Below are 14,226 nucleotides of genomic sequence, written 5' to 3' on the forward strand. Positions count from 1 at the left end.
TCCTGCTGGCAGGCTGGCCAGCGTGACAAGCCTGTGAGCAGGGCGAGCGTCACGAGCTGTGGAGCCCCGTGTCACCCGGAGCAGCTTGCCCTCCCCGTAAGTGGGGGCCGGGGTGCCGGCACAGGAGTGCGGCCTGCTGCTGTAGCCAGCAACGAGGAATGACCCCTCCCTGCCCCTTTAGAAGAGGGCAGGTTGAGGAAGCGCTCTGCAAGAGGGGCCGGCGCAGGACAGCCTGCCGCCTGTTCTCCTGGTGGGACCTGCCCGCGGCCGGGGCTGAGGCGGGTGCCTGGGCTCCCGAAGACGAGGCGTTGTGCGTCAGCCAGCACGGCCAGCCCGTAAGCGGGGCGTGGCTGAGAGCCCGCCGCTTTGGAGGGCTTGGCGCTAGTGCGGAGCGGTGAGGGTGAGCGCCCTGTAAGGAGGGCTCCGCTGCCGGGCTGTGGAGAGTCATTCCTGTTGCTGTGGGGGACGGCCGAGCTCTTGGACTCCCCGGGTGTCGACCCGCCTGTAGTCAGGGCCGGGGTCGCGGGGCCTTTGTGCCCAGCTGGCAGCTTGCTCGGGGTGACCGGCCTGTGAGTGGGGCCTAGGTCCGAGTGGCCCCGACGCTGAGAAGAGGAGCCTCCCGCGGGCCCAGGGCTGCCCTGTGACTCGGGGACTGGCTGGGGTGCCGAGGGCTGTGCTGTCCAGCCGGTGGCGCGAGCCGCCTGTAGGCAGGGGTGAAGTCTCTTTGGCCACCGCTGGTCATGGCCAGCTACGGGTGCCCAGAGTGCCAGCCTCCCAGCCACGCTTCAGCACCGCCCTCGGGCATCCCGCAGCCCCAGCTGCGGTGCAGGCGGCCGGACACCTGCTGTCCCGAAGACGGGCCAGTCGAGTCGGCAGCAGTTGCTGGTGAGTTTTGCCAGGGGCTGGGGGGCTGGGGGTCGGGGGCTGGGGCCGTTGCTCTTGGCTGCCTTGGCTGCCCTTGCTCCCCTGCAAAGTCCTGCTTGCGAGCGATGTCATTACTCTCCCTTTTTTGCTCTTTTTACTGCATGCCCCTTGTTCCACGTCATGCTTTGTCTTGCACTTTCTTTCCCAGGTTCACAACACCAGGAATTGTACCCCCAGGCCTCAAGTCTCCTGCTCAACCCTGCAGTGGCAGGCACCAGGTGCCGGTAAGGTGGGCAAGAATGGGCTGGCCAGTCAAAGCTTTCCCCGGCCCTTTGCCTTGGCGACATGCTGACTTCTACGCAATAATTGCCAGATCATGTGTTTGTGGTCTCTCTCTGTCTTGCTCGCTCGCAGCACCTGCTCCAGATGCGGAAGCAAGTGGGGAAGAAGATCCTGCCCTGCAATACGGATAGCTCTGATTACTCTCAGCTCCAGAGTCTCGAAGAACAGCTCCCTTCTGGGTCTTTAGAAAGCTTCTGCCTGCACACTTCTGGCAGGGAGAACAGAGATTTCCCCGTGGCATACACTTTGCAAATTTCAAACCCACCTCTGCTTGAATTCCTGCCAACAAAATTGCACTACACATGCAATTTTAGCTTTGTGCCAGTCACTGGAGTGTTTTGGCTGTGGTGAGGACACAGGTGGTGGTGGGAGCAGAATGCGTAAGGCGGACTTTCAGGGAGAACCTGAGCTTTTTTGTTCAGGAGTTTGCTGATGTTGCATTCTGACTGTGACAGTTTTCCAGCAGGAGTTGGTCAGACTAACACTGCAGGAAGAGTGGCTTATTTTGCGAAGGCTTGCCTATGAGGTGCAGTATGGGAAGTGGGAGAGCAGTTTAGTGCGAATGGATGAAATCTGGGCAGGTTGTAGGTAGGTTTTGAGCAGGTTGTAGGTGCCCGTTAGGTGCAGCGTAGAGGGCAAAGTTGACTTGGTGTGTGTGGTGCAATGGGATTGGTGTGGAAAGCTGCTCAGAGGTGGGTTTTGCGAGTGACGCCAAGATCCACGACCCAGCTGCCTACTTCAGGCCTTTTTCCTCTGCCTACCTGGGCTGAGGAGGGCCGTGCAGAGCTGCACTGTTACCGGGTCCCACAGGAGTGGACCAGTGCCGGCTCGAACCAAGGCAAATTCCCGAAAAACCGTAACGAAGGGGGAGAAGATCTGGAGCTGAATCAGAACATAGACCACTGTGCAAAGGGGCCACGCTTCAACAGCCAACTACCCCACACTTGGAAGACGGTGGCCCAACACTGGGTGTGTGCGTCACCGTGAGAGTAAGTTGCCTCTTGGGGTGTTTGAATGGGGCTGGTGTTTGGGCTTTTGCAATTTGCTCGTGGTGGTTCTGATCACACTCGCCCTCTTTCCTTCTGCTCTCAGTTGCAGGAGCAGCTGCAGGAGAAGGCCTGGATGGAGGGAGTGGCCAAGGCAAGGTACGCTTATGGGGCTTGGGGAGGCGGGAGCAGGAAGAAAGAGTCGGATCGTACCGGCGTGTAGTGTTCTGGAGCTGGTACAGGTCAGCCGCGTGCATGTAACCCCTGTGCCCATCATTTCTCCATTGCAGCGGCTCTCAGAGAAGAAAGAAGAGGAAGTCCATAGTGAGCTTGAAAAGCCAAAGAGGAAGATTTGAAGGCTGAACGGGGGGGGCCTCAAGAGGGGGCAAGAAGAGAGGAAGGAGAGCGGAAGAGCGGAAGACTGAAGCGGAGGGAAGAGCAAGGCACTCTGGGCACAGGGACCTCCCTGTAAGCAGGGCTCAGGTCCGCTGAGAGCATCGCTGGCACTGTTGGTGCCCTTTGTTACTTTGCGCTGGGCGCCCTGCCTGCAGCCAGGGCTCGGGTCTTTGATGTTTCTTGGTGGCCTTTTTGCCACGTGGCTCCTTCAGCTGCCTGGGGAGAGTGACGACCCTGTAAGGAGGGTGAGAGGCGCTCTCCCCTCACCCGCGGGGGAACTTGAGCTCTCTGGACCCCCTTCCCACCCTGTAAGCAGGGGTGGGCCCCTCGCCCCGCGGCTTTCCGCCTGCTGACAACCTGGCCAGCGTGACGGCCCCGTAAGCGGGGTGTCTGTCACAGCATCTGCCTTTGGGCAAGCTCTGAGGCGCCTGGTGATGGTGAGGGCTCTGGCCTCCGTGCGAGCTGGGGGCAAGTCGGAGCCTCTCTCGTGCTCGTGGGTGAGCGTCTGGGGGCGTTGATCTCGGCTGCCCTGGGTCCTCTTGCCCTCCTGGAAAGTCATGTTTGCGTGCGTGTGCGCGTGTTGGTGTGCGTGCCTGGGGGTGAGTGAGTGAGCGAGCTTGCGCTTAGGCTCCATGTGCTAATACTGCAGCGTACCTAACCTACACTTCCCAGGAGAGCAAGCGGAAGTCTGGGTGCAGCAGGAGCTCGATGCTGCCTGGTGCCCTGCGTCGCGGGAGAGCCCAGGCCTGGCCCTGGCTGCCGGAGGGCAGAGTTAAGCCACTCACAAAGGCGGTGGGCGGTGCGACCTGCCCGTAGTGAGGGCCTAGGTCTCTGCCGGCATGGCGCTCTGTCCTGCTGGCAGGCTGGCCAGCGTGACAAGCCTGTGAGCAGGGCGAGCGTCACGAGCTGTGGAGCCCCGTGTCACCCGGAGCAGCTTGCCCTCCCCGTAAGTGGGGGCCGGGGTGCCGGCACAGGAGTGCGGCCTGCTGCTGTAGCCAGCAACGAGGAATGACCCCTCCCTGCCCCTTTAGAAGAGGGCAGGTTGAGGAAGCGCTCTGCAAGAGGGGCCGGCGCAGGACAGCCTGCCGCCTGTTCTCCTGGTGGGACCTGCCCGCGGCCGGGGCTGAGGCGGGTGCCTGGGCTCCCGAAGACGAGGCGTTGTGCGTCAGCCAGCACGGCCAGCCCGTAAGCGGGGCGTGGCTGAGAGCCCGCCGCTTTGGAGGGCTTGGCGCTAGTGCGGAGCGGTGAGGGTGAGCGCCCTGTAAGGAGGGCTCCGCTGCCGGGCTGTGGAGAGTCATTCCTGTTGCTGTGGGGGACGGCCGAGCTCTTGGACTCCCCGGGTGTCGACCCGCCTGTAGTCAGGGCCGGGGTCGCGGGGCCTTTGTGCCCAGCTGGCAGCTTGCTCGGGGTGACCGGCCTGTGAGTGGGGCCTAGGTCCGAGTGGCCCCGATGCTGAGAAGAGGAGCCTCCCGCGGGCCCAGGGCTGCCCTGTGACTCGGGGACTGGCTGGGGTGCCGAGGGCTGTGCTGTCCAGCCGGTGGCGCGAGCCGCCTGTAGGCAGGGGTGAAGTCTCTTTGGCCACCGCTGGTCATGGCCAGCTACGGGTGCCCAGAGTGCCAGCCTCCCAGCCACGCTTCAGCACCGCCCTCGGGCATCCCGCAGCCCCAGCTGCGGTGCAGGCGGCCGGACACCTGCTGTCCCGAAGACGGGCCAGTCGAGTCGGCAGCAGTTGCTGGTGAGTTTTGCCAGGGGCTGGGGGGCTGGGGGGCTGGGGGTCGGGGGCTGGGGCCGTTGCTCTTGGCTGCCTTGGCTGCCCTTGCTCCCCTGCAAAGTCCTGATTGCGAGCGATGTCATTACTCTCCCTTTTTTGCTCTTTTTACTGCATGCCCCTTGTTCCACGTCATGCTTTGTCTTGCACTTTCTTTCCCAGGTTCACAACACCAGGAATTGTACCCCCAGGCCTCAAGTCTCCTGCTCAACCCTGCAGTGGCAGGCACCAGGTGCCGGTAAGGTGGGCAAGAATGGGCTGGCCAGTCAAAGCTTTCCCCGGCCCTTTGCCTTGGCGACATGCTGACTTCTACGCAATAATTGCCAGATCATGTGTTTGTGGTCTCTCTCTGTCTTGCTCGCTCGCAGCACCTGCTCCAGATGCGGAAGCAAGTGGGGAAGAAGATCCTGCCCTGCAATACGGATAGCTCTGATTACTCTCAGCTCCAGAGTCTCGAAGAACAGCTCCCTTCTGGGTCTTTAGAAAGCTTCTGCCTGCACACTTCTGGCAGGGAGAACAGAGATTTCCCCGTGGCATACACTTTGCAAATTTCAAACCCACCTCTGCTTGAATTCCTGCCAACAAAATTGCACTACACATGCAATTTTAGCTTTGTGCCAGTCACTGGAGTGTTTTGGCTGTGGTGAGGACACAGGTGGTGGTGGGAGCAGAATGCGTAAGGCGGACTTTCAGGGAGAACCTGAGCTTTTTTGTTCAGGAGTTTGCTGATGTTGCATTCTGACTGTGACAGTTTTCCAGCAGGAGTTGGTCAGACTAACACTGCAGGAAGAGTGGCTTATTTTGCGAAGGCTTGCCTATGAGGTGCAGTATGGGAAGTGGGAGAGCAGTTTAGTGCGAATGGATGAAATCTGGGCAGGTTGTAGGTAGGTTTTGAGCAGGTTGTAGGTGCCCGTTAGGTGCAGCGTAGAGGGCAAAGTTGACTTGGTGTGTGTGGTGCAATGGGATTGGTGTGGAAAGCTGCTCAGAGGTGGGTTTTGCGAGTGACGCCAAGATCCACGACCCAGCTGCCTACTTCAGGCCTTTTTCCTCTGCCTACCTGGGCTGAGGAGGGCCGTGCAGAGCTGCACTGTTACCGGGTCCCACAGGAGTGGACCAGTGCCGGCTCGAACCAAGGCAAATTCCCGAAAAACCGTAACGAAGGGGGAGAAGATCTGGAGCTGAGTCAGAACATAGACCACTGTGCAAAGGGGCCACGCTTCAACAGCCAACTACCCCACACTTGGAAGACGGTGGCCCAACACTGGGTGTGTGCGTCACCGTGAGAGTAAGTTGCCTCTTGGGGTGTTTGAATGGGGCTGGTGTTTGGGCTTTTGCAATTTGCTCGTGGTGGTTCTGATCACACTCGCCCTCTTTCCTTCTGCTCTCAGTTGCAGGAGCAGCTGCAGGAGAAGGCCTGGATGGAGGGAGTGGCCAAGGCAAGGTACGCTTATGGGGCTTGGGGAGGCGGGAGCAGGAAGAAAGAGTCGGATCGTACCGGCGTGTAGTGTTCTGGAGCTGGTACAGGTCAGCCGCGTGCATGTAACCCCTGTGCCCATCATTTCTCCATTGCAGCGGCTCTCAGAGAAGAAAGAAGAGGAAGTCCATAGTGAGCTTGAAAAGCCAAAGAGGAAGATTTGAAGGCTGAACGGGGGGGGCCTCAAGAGGGGGCAAGAAGAGAGGAAGGAGAGCGGAAGAGCGGAAGACTGAAGCGGAGGGAAGAGCAAGGCACTCTGGGCACAGGGACCTCCCTGTAAGCAGGGCTCAGGTCCGCTGAGAGCATCGCTGGCACTGTTGGTGCCCTTTGTTACTTTGCGCTGGGCGCCCTGCCTGCAGCCAGGGCTCGGGTCTTTGATGTTTCTTGGTGGCCTTTTTGCCACGTGGCTCCTTCAGCTGCCTGGGGAGAGTGACGACCCTGTAAGGAGGGTGAGAGGCGCTCTCCCCTCACCCGCGGGGGAACTTGAGCTCTCTGGACCCCCTTCCCACCCTGTAAGCAGGGGTGGGCCCCTCGCCCCGCGGCTTTCCGCCTGCTGACAACCTGGCCAGCGTGACGGCCCCGTAAGCGGGGTGTCTGTCACAGCATCTGCCTTTGGGCAAGCTCTGAGGCGCCTGGTGATGGTGAGGGCTCTGGCCTCCGTGCGAGCTGGGGGCAAGTCGGAGCCTCTCTCGTGCTCGTGGGTGAGCGTCTGGGGGCGTTGATCTCGGCTGCCCTGGGTCCTCTTGCCCTCCTGGAAAGTCATGTTTGCGTGCGTGTGCGCGTGTTGGTGTGCGTGCCTGGGGGTGAGTGAGTGAGCGAGCTTGCGCTTAGGCTCCATGTGCTAATACTGCAGCGTACCTAACCTACACTTCCCAGGAGAGCAAGCGGAAGTCTGGGTGCAGCAGGAGCTCGATGCTGCCTGGTGCCCTGCGTCGCGGGAGAGCCCAGGCCTGGCCCTGGCTGCCGGAGGGCAGAGTTAAGCCACTCACAAAGGCGGTGGGCGGTGCGACCTGCCCGTAGTGAGGGCCTAGGTCTCTGCCGGCATGGCGCTCTGTCCTGCTGGCAGGCTGGCCAGCGTGACAAGCCTGTGAGCAGGGCGAGCGTCACGAGCTGTGGAGCCCCGTGTCACCCGGAGCAGCTTGCCCTCCCCGTAAGTGGGGGCCGGGGTGCCGGCACAGGAGTGCGGCCTGCTGCTGTAGCCAGCAACGAGGAATGACCCCTCCCTGCCCCTTTAGAAGAGGGCAGGTTGAGGAAGCGCTCTGCAAGAGGGGCCGGCGCAGGACAGCCTGCCGCCTGTTCTCCTGGTGGGACCTGCCCGCGGCCGGGGCTGAGGCGGGTGCCTGGGCTCCCGAAGACGAGGCGTTGTGCGTCAGCCAGCACGGCCAGCCCGTAAGCGGGGCGTGGCTGAGAGCCCGCCGCTTTGGAGGGCTTGGCGCTAGTGCGGAGCGGTGAGGGTGAGCGCCCTGTAAGGAGGGCTCCGCTGCCGGGCTGTGGAGAGTCATTCCTGTTGCTGTGGGGGACGGCCGAGCTCTTGGACTCCCCGGGTGTCGACCCGCCTGTAGTCAGGGCCGGGGTCGCGGGGCCTTTGTGCCCAGCTGGCAGCTTGCTCGGGGTGACCGGCCTGTGAGTGGGGCCTAGGTCCGAGTGGCCCCGATGCTGAGAAGAGGAGCCTCCCGCGGGCCCAGGGCTGCCCTGTGACTCGGGGACTGGCTGGGGTGCCGAGGGCTGTGCTGTCCAGCCGGTGGCGCGAGCCGCCTGTAGGCAGGGGTGAAGTCTCTTTGGCCACCGCTGGTCATGGCCAGCTACGGGTGCCCAGAGTGCCAGCCTCCCAGCCACGCTTCAGCACCGCCCTCGGGCATCCCGCAGCCCCAGCTGCGGTGCAGGCGGCCGGACACCTGCTGTCCCGAAGACGGGCCAGTCGAGTCGGCAGCAGTTGCTGGTGAGTTTTGCCAGGGGCTGGGGGGCTGGGGGGCTGGGGGTCGGGGGCTGGGGCCGTTGCTCTTGGCTGCCTTGGCTGCCCTTGCTCCCCTGCAAAGTCCTGATTGCGAGCGATGTCATTACTCTCCCTTTTTTGCTCTTTTTACTGCATGCCCCTTGTTCCACGTCATGCTTTGTCTTGCACTTTCTTTCCCAGGTTCACAACACCAGGAATTGTACCCCCAGGCCTCAAGTCTCCTGCTCAACCCTGCAGTGGCAGGCACCAGGTGCCGGTAAGGTGGGCAAGAATGGGCTGGCCAGTCAAAGCTTTCCCCGGCCCTTTGCCTTGGCGACATGCTGACTTCTACGCAATAATTGCCAGATCATGTGTTTGTGGTCTCTCTCTGTCTTGCTCGCTCGCAGCACCTGCTCCAGATGCGGAAGCAAGTGGGGAAGAAGATCCTGCCCTGCAATACGGATAGCTCTGATTACTCTCAGCTCCAGAGTCTCGAAGAACAGCTCCCTTCTGGGTCTTTAGAAAGCTTCTGCCTGCACACTTCTGGCAGGGAGAACAGAGATTTCCCCGTGGCATACACTTTGCAAATTTCAAACCCACCTCTGCTTGAATTCCTGCCAACAAAATTGCACTACACATGCAATTTTAGCTTTGTGCCAGTCACTGGAGTGTTTTGGCTGTGGTGAGGACACAGGTGGTGGTGGGAGCAGAATGCGTAAGGCGGACTTTCAGGGAGAACCTGAGCTTTTTTGTTCAGGAGTTTGCTGATGTTGCATTCTGACTGTGACAGTTTTCCAGCAGGAGTTGGTCAGACTAACACTGCAGGAAGAGTGGCTTATTTTGCGAAGGCTTGCCTATGAGGTGCAGTATGGGAAGTGGGAGAGCAGTTTAGTGCGAATGGATGAAATCTGGGCAGGTTGTAGGTAGGTTTTGAGCAGGTTGTAGGTGCCCGTTAGGTGCAGCGTAGAGGGCAAAGTTGACTTGGTGTGTGTGGTGCAATGGGATTGGTGTGGAAAGCTGCTCAGAGGTGGGTTTTGCGAGTGACGCCAAGATCCACGACCCAGCTGCCTACTTCAGGCCTTTTTCCTCTGCCTACCTGGGCTGAGGAGGGCCGTGCAGAGCTGCACTGTTACCGGGTCCCACAGGAGTGGACCAGTGCCGGCTCGAACCAAGGCAAATTCCCGAAAAACCGTAACGAAGGGGGAGAAGATCTGGAGCTGAGTCAGAACATAGACCACTGTGCAAAGGGGCCACGCTTCAACAGCCAACTACCCCACACTTGGAAGACGGTGGCCCAACACTGGGTGTGTGCGTCACCGTGAGAGTAAGTTGCCTCTTGGGGTGTTTGAATGGGGCTGGTGTTTGGGCTTTTGCAATTTGCTCGTGGTGGTTCTGATCACACTCGCCCTCTTTCCTTCTGCTCTCAGTTGCAGGAGCAGCTGCAGGAGAAGGCCTGGATGGAGGGAGTGGCCAAGGCAAGGTACGCTTATGGGGCTTGGGGAGGCGGGAGCAGGAAGAAAGAGTCGGATCGTACCGGCGTGTAGTGTTCTGGAGCTGGTACAGGTCAGCCGCGTGCATGTAACCCCTGTGCCCATCATTTCTCCATTGCAGCGGCTCTCAGAGAAGAAAGAAGAGGAAGTCCATAGTGAGCTTGAAAAGCCAAAGAGGAAGATTTGAAGGCTGAACGGGGGGGGCCTCAAGAGGGGGCAAGAAGAGAGGAAGGAGAGCGGAAGAGCGGAAGACTGAAGCGGAGGGAAGAGCAAGGCACTCTGGGCACAGGGACCTCCCTGTAAGCAGGGCTCAGGTCCGCTGAGAGCATCGCTGGCACTGTTGGTGCCCTTTGTTACTTTGCGCTGGGCGCCCTGCCTGCAGCCAGGGCTCGGGTCTTTGATGTTTCTTGGTGGCCTTTTTGCCACGTGGCTCCTTCAGCTGCCTGGGGAGAGTGACGACCCTGTAAGGAGGGTGAGAGGCGCTCTCCCCTCACCCGCGGGGGAACTTGAGCTCTCTGGACCCCCTTCCCACCCTGTAAGCAGGGGTGGGCCCCTCGCCCCGCGGCTTTCCGCCTGCTGACAACCTGGCCAGCGTGACGGCCCCGTAAGCGGGGTGTCTGTCACAGCATCTGCCTTTGGGCAAGCTCTGAGGCGCCTGGTGATGGTGAGGGCTCTGGCCTCCGTGCGAGCTGGGGGCAAGTCGGAGCCTCTCTCGTGCTCGTGGGTGAGCGTCTGGGGGCGTTGATCTCGGCTGCCCTGGGTCCTCTTGCCCTCCTGGAAAGTCATGTTTGCGTGCGTGTGCGCGTGTTGGTGTGCGTGCCTGGGGGTGAGTGAGTGAGCGAGCTTGCGCTTAGGCTCCATGTGCTAATACTGCAGCGTACCTAACCTACACTTCCCAGGAGAGCAAGCGGAAGTCTGGGTGCAGCAGGAGCTCGATGCTGCCTGGTGCCCTGCGTCGCGGGAGAGCCCAGGCCTGGCCCTGGCTGCCGGAGGGCAGAGTTAAGCCACTCACAAAGGCGGTGGGCGGTGCGACCTGCCCGTAGTGAGGGCCTAGGTCTCTGCCGGCATGGCGCTCTGTCCTGCTGGCAGGCTGGCCAGCGTGACAAGCCTGTGAGCAGGGCGAGCGTCACGAGCTGTGGAGCCCCGTGTCACCCGGAGCAGCTTGCCCTCCCCGTAAGTGGGGGCCGGGGTGCCGGCACAGGAGTGCGGCCTGCTGCTGTAGCCAGCAACGAGGAATGACCCCTCCCTGCCCCTTTAGAAGAGGGCAGGTTGAGGAAGCGCTCTGCAAGAGGGGCCGGCGCAGGACAGCCTGCCGCCTGTTCTCCTGGTGGGACCTGCCCGCGGCCGGGGCTGAGGCGGGTGCCTGGGCTCCCGAAGACGAGGCGTTGTGCGTCAGCCAGCACGGCCAGCCCGTAAGCGGGGCGTGGCTGAGAGCCCGCCGCTTTGGAGGGCTTGGCGCTAGTGCGGAGCGGTGAGGGTGAGCGCCCTGTAAGGAGGGCTCCGCTGCCGGGCTGTGGAGAGTCATTCCTGTTGCTGTGGGGGACGGCCGAGCTCTTGGACTCCCCGGGTGTCGACCCGCCTGTAGTCAGGGCCGGGGTCGCGGGGCCTTTGTGCCCAGCTGGCAGCTTGCTCGGGGTGACCGGCCTGTGAGTGGGGCCTAGGTCCGAGTGGCCCCGACGCTGAGAAGAGGAGCCTCCCGCGGGCCCAGGGCTGCCCTGTGACTCGGGGACTGGCTGGGGTGCCGAGGGCTGTGCTGTCCAGCCGGTGGCGCGAGCCGCCTGTAGGCAGGGGTGAAGTCTCTTTGGCCACCGCTGGTCATGGCCAGCTACGGGTGCCCAGAGTGCCAGCCTCCCAGCCACGCTTCAGCACCGCCCTCGGGCATCCCGCAGCCCCAGCTGCGGTGCAGGCGGCCGGACACCTGCTGTCCCGAAGACGGGCCAGTCGAGTCGGCAGCAGTTGCTGGTGAGTTTTGCCAGGGGCTGGGGGGCTGGGGGTCGGGGGCTGGGGCCGTTGCTCTTGGCTGCCTTGGCTGCCCTTGCTCCCCTGCAAAGTCCTGCTTGCGAGCGATGTCATTACTCTCCCTTTTTTGCTCTTTTTACTGCATGCCCCTTGTTCCACGTCATGCTTTGTCTTGCACTTTCTTTCCCAGGTTCACAACACCAGGAATTGTACCCCCAGGCCTCAAGTCTCCTGCTCAACCCTGCAGTGGCAGGCACCAGGTGCCGGTAAGGTGGGCAAGAATGGGCTGGCCAGTCAAAGCTTTCCCCGGCCCTTTGCCTTGGCGACATGCTGACTTCTACGCAATAATTGCCAGATCATGTGTTTGTGGTCTCTCTCTGTCTTGCTCGCTCGCAGCACCTGCTCCAGATGCGGAAGCAAGTGGGGAAGAAGATCCTGCCCTGCAATACGGATAGCTCTGATTACTCTCAGCTCCAGAGTCTCGAAGAACAGCTCCCTTCTGGGTCTTTAGAAAGCTTCTGCCTGCACACTTCTGGCAGGGAGAACAGAGATTTCCCCGTGGCATACACTTTGCAAATTTCAAACCCACCTCTGCTTGAATTCCTGCCAACAAAATTGCACTACACATGCAATTTTAGCTTTGTGCCAGTCACTGGAGTGTTTTGGCTGTGGTGAGGACACAGGTGGTGGTGGGAGCAGAATGCGTAAGGCGGACTTTCAGGGAGAACCTGAGCTTTTTTGTTCAGGAGTTTGCTGATGTTGCATTCTGACTGTGACAGTTTTCCAGCAGGAGTTGGTCAGACTAACACTGCAGGAAGAGTGGCTTATTTTGCGAAGGCTTGCCTATGAGGTGCAGTATGGGAAGTGGGAGAGCAGTTTAGTGCGAATGGATGAAATCTGGGCAGGTTGTAGGTAGGTTTTGAGCAGGTTGTAGGTGCCCGTTAGGTGCAGCGTAGAGGGCAAAGTTGACTTGGTGTGTGTGGTGCAATGGGATTGGTGTGGAAAGCTGCTCAGAGGTGGGTTTTGCGAGTGACGCCAAGATCCACGACCCAGCTGCCTACTTCAGGCCTTTTTCCTCTGCCTACCTGGGCTGAGGAGGGCCGTGCAGAGCTGCACTGTTACCGGGTCCCACAGGAGTGGACCAGTGCCGGCTCGAACCAAGGCAAATTCCCGAAAAACCGTAACGAAGGGGGAGAAGATCTGGAGCTGAGTCAGAACATAGACCACTGTGCAAAGGGGCCACGCTTCAACAGCCAACTACCCCACACTTGGAAGACGGTGGCCCAACACTGGGTGTGTGCGTCACCGTGAGAGTAAGTTGCCTCTTGGGGTGTTTGAATGGGGCTGGTGTTTGGGCTTTTGCAATTTGCTCGTGGTGGTTCTGATCACACTCGCCCTCTTTCCTTCTGCTCTCAGTTGCAGGAGCAGCTGCAGGAGAAGGCCTGGATGGAGGGAGTGGCCAAGGCAAGGTACGCTTATGGGGCTTGGGGAGGCGGGAGCAGGAAGAAAGAGTCGGATCGTACCGGCGTGTAGTGTTCTGGAGCTGGTACAGGTCAGCCGCGTGCATGTAACCCCTGTGCCCATCATTTCTCCATTGCAGCGGCTCTCAGAGAAGAAAGAAGAGGAAGTCCATAGTGAGCTTGAAAAGCCAAAGAGGAAGATTTGAAGGCTGAACGGGGGGGGCCTCAAGAGGGGGCAAGAAGAGAGGAAGGAGAGCGGAAGAGCGGAAGACTGAAGCGGAGGGAAGAGCAAGGCACTCTGGGCACAGGGACCTCCCTGTAAGCAGGGCTCAGGTCCGCTGAGAGCATCGCTGGCACTGTTGGTGCCCTTTGTTACTTTGCGCTGGGCGCCCTGCCTGCAGCCAGGGCTCGGGTCTTTGATGTTTCTTGGTGGCCTTTTTGCCACGTGGCTCCTTCAGCTGCCTGGGGAGAGTGACGACCCTGTAAGGAGGGTGAGAGGCGCTCTCCCCTCACCCGCGGGGGAACTTGAGCTCTCTGGACCCCCTTCCCACCCTGTAAGCAGGGGTGGGCCCCTCGCCCCGCGGCTTTCCGCCTGCTGACAACCTGGCCAGCGTGACGGCCCCGTAAGCGGGGTGTCTGTCACAGCATCTGCCTTTGGGCAAGCTCTGAGGCGCCTGGTGATGGTGAGGGCTCTGGCCTCCGTGCGAGCTGGGGGCAAGTCGGAGCCTCTCTCGTGCTCGTGGGTGAGCGTCTGGGGGCGTTGATCTCGGCTGCCCTGGGTCCTCTTGCCCTCCTGGAAAGTCATGTTTGCGTGCGTGTGCGCGTGTTGGTGTGCGTGCCTGGGGGTGAGTGAGTGAGCGAGCTTGCGCTTAGGCTCCATGTGCTAATACTGCAGCGTACCTAACCTACACTTCCCAGGAGAGCAAGCGGAAGTCTGGGTGCAGCAGGAGCTCGATGCTGCCTGGTGCCCTGCGTCGCGGGAGAGCCCAGGCCTGGCCCTGGCTGCCGGAGGGCAGAGTTAAGCCACTCACAAAGGCGGTGGGCGGTGCGACCTGCCCGTAGTGAGGGCCTAGGTCTCTGCCGGCATGGCGCTCTGTCCTGCTGGCAGGCTGGCCAGCGTGACAAGCCTGTGAGCAGGGCGAGCGTCACGAGCTGTGGAGCCCCGTGTCACCCGGAGCAGCTTGCCCTCCCCGTAAGTGGGGGCCGGGGTGCCGGCACAGGAGTGCGGCCTGCTGCTGTAGCCAGCAACGAGGAATGACCCCTCCCTGCCCCTTTAGAAGAGGGCAGGTTGAGGAAGCGCTCTGCAAGAGGGGCCGGCGCAGGACAGCCTGCCGCCTGTTCTCCTGGTGGGACCTGCCCGCGGCCGGGGCTGAGGCGGGTGCCTGGGCTCCCGAAGACGAGGCGTTGTGCGTCAGCCAGCACGGCCAGCCCGTAAGCGGGGCGTGGCTGAGAGCCCGCCGCTTTGGAGGGCTTGGCGCTAGTGCGGAGCGGTGAGGGTGAGCGCCCTGTAAGGAGGGCTCCGCTGCCGGGCTGTGGAGAGTCATTCCTGTTGCT

General features: G+C 61.3%; 1 long non-coding RNA gene across 1 annotated transcript; it reads left to right on the top strand.

The window, feature by feature from the left end:
- Position 1: 1 nt before the first annotated feature.
- Positions 2 to 14,225, top strand: LOC135328750 (uncharacterized). Its single transcript, XR_010389781.1, has 17 exons — positions 2 to 885; positions 1,073 to 1,148; positions 1,279 to 2,195; positions 2,299 to 2,351; positions 2,483 to 4,323; positions 4,519 to 4,594; positions 4,725 to 5,641; positions 5,745 to 5,797; positions 5,929 to 7,769; positions 7,965 to 8,040; positions 8,171 to 9,087; positions 9,191 to 9,243; positions 9,375 to 11,215; positions 11,403 to 11,478; positions 11,609 to 12,525; positions 12,629 to 12,681; positions 12,813 to 14,225. It is a non-coding gene; the product is annotated as an uncharacterized LOC135328750 (long non-coding RNA).
- The last annotated feature ends 1 nt before the right edge of the window (position 14,226 follows it).

This window comes from Dromaius novaehollandiae, chromosome 6 (genome assembly GCF_036370855.1).
Source record: "Dromaius novaehollandiae isolate bDroNov1 chromosome 6, bDroNov1.hap1, whole genome shotgun sequence".
Classification (NCBI taxonomy): Eukaryota; Metazoa; Chordata; class Aves; order Casuariiformes; family Dromaiidae; genus Dromaius; species Dromaius novaehollandiae.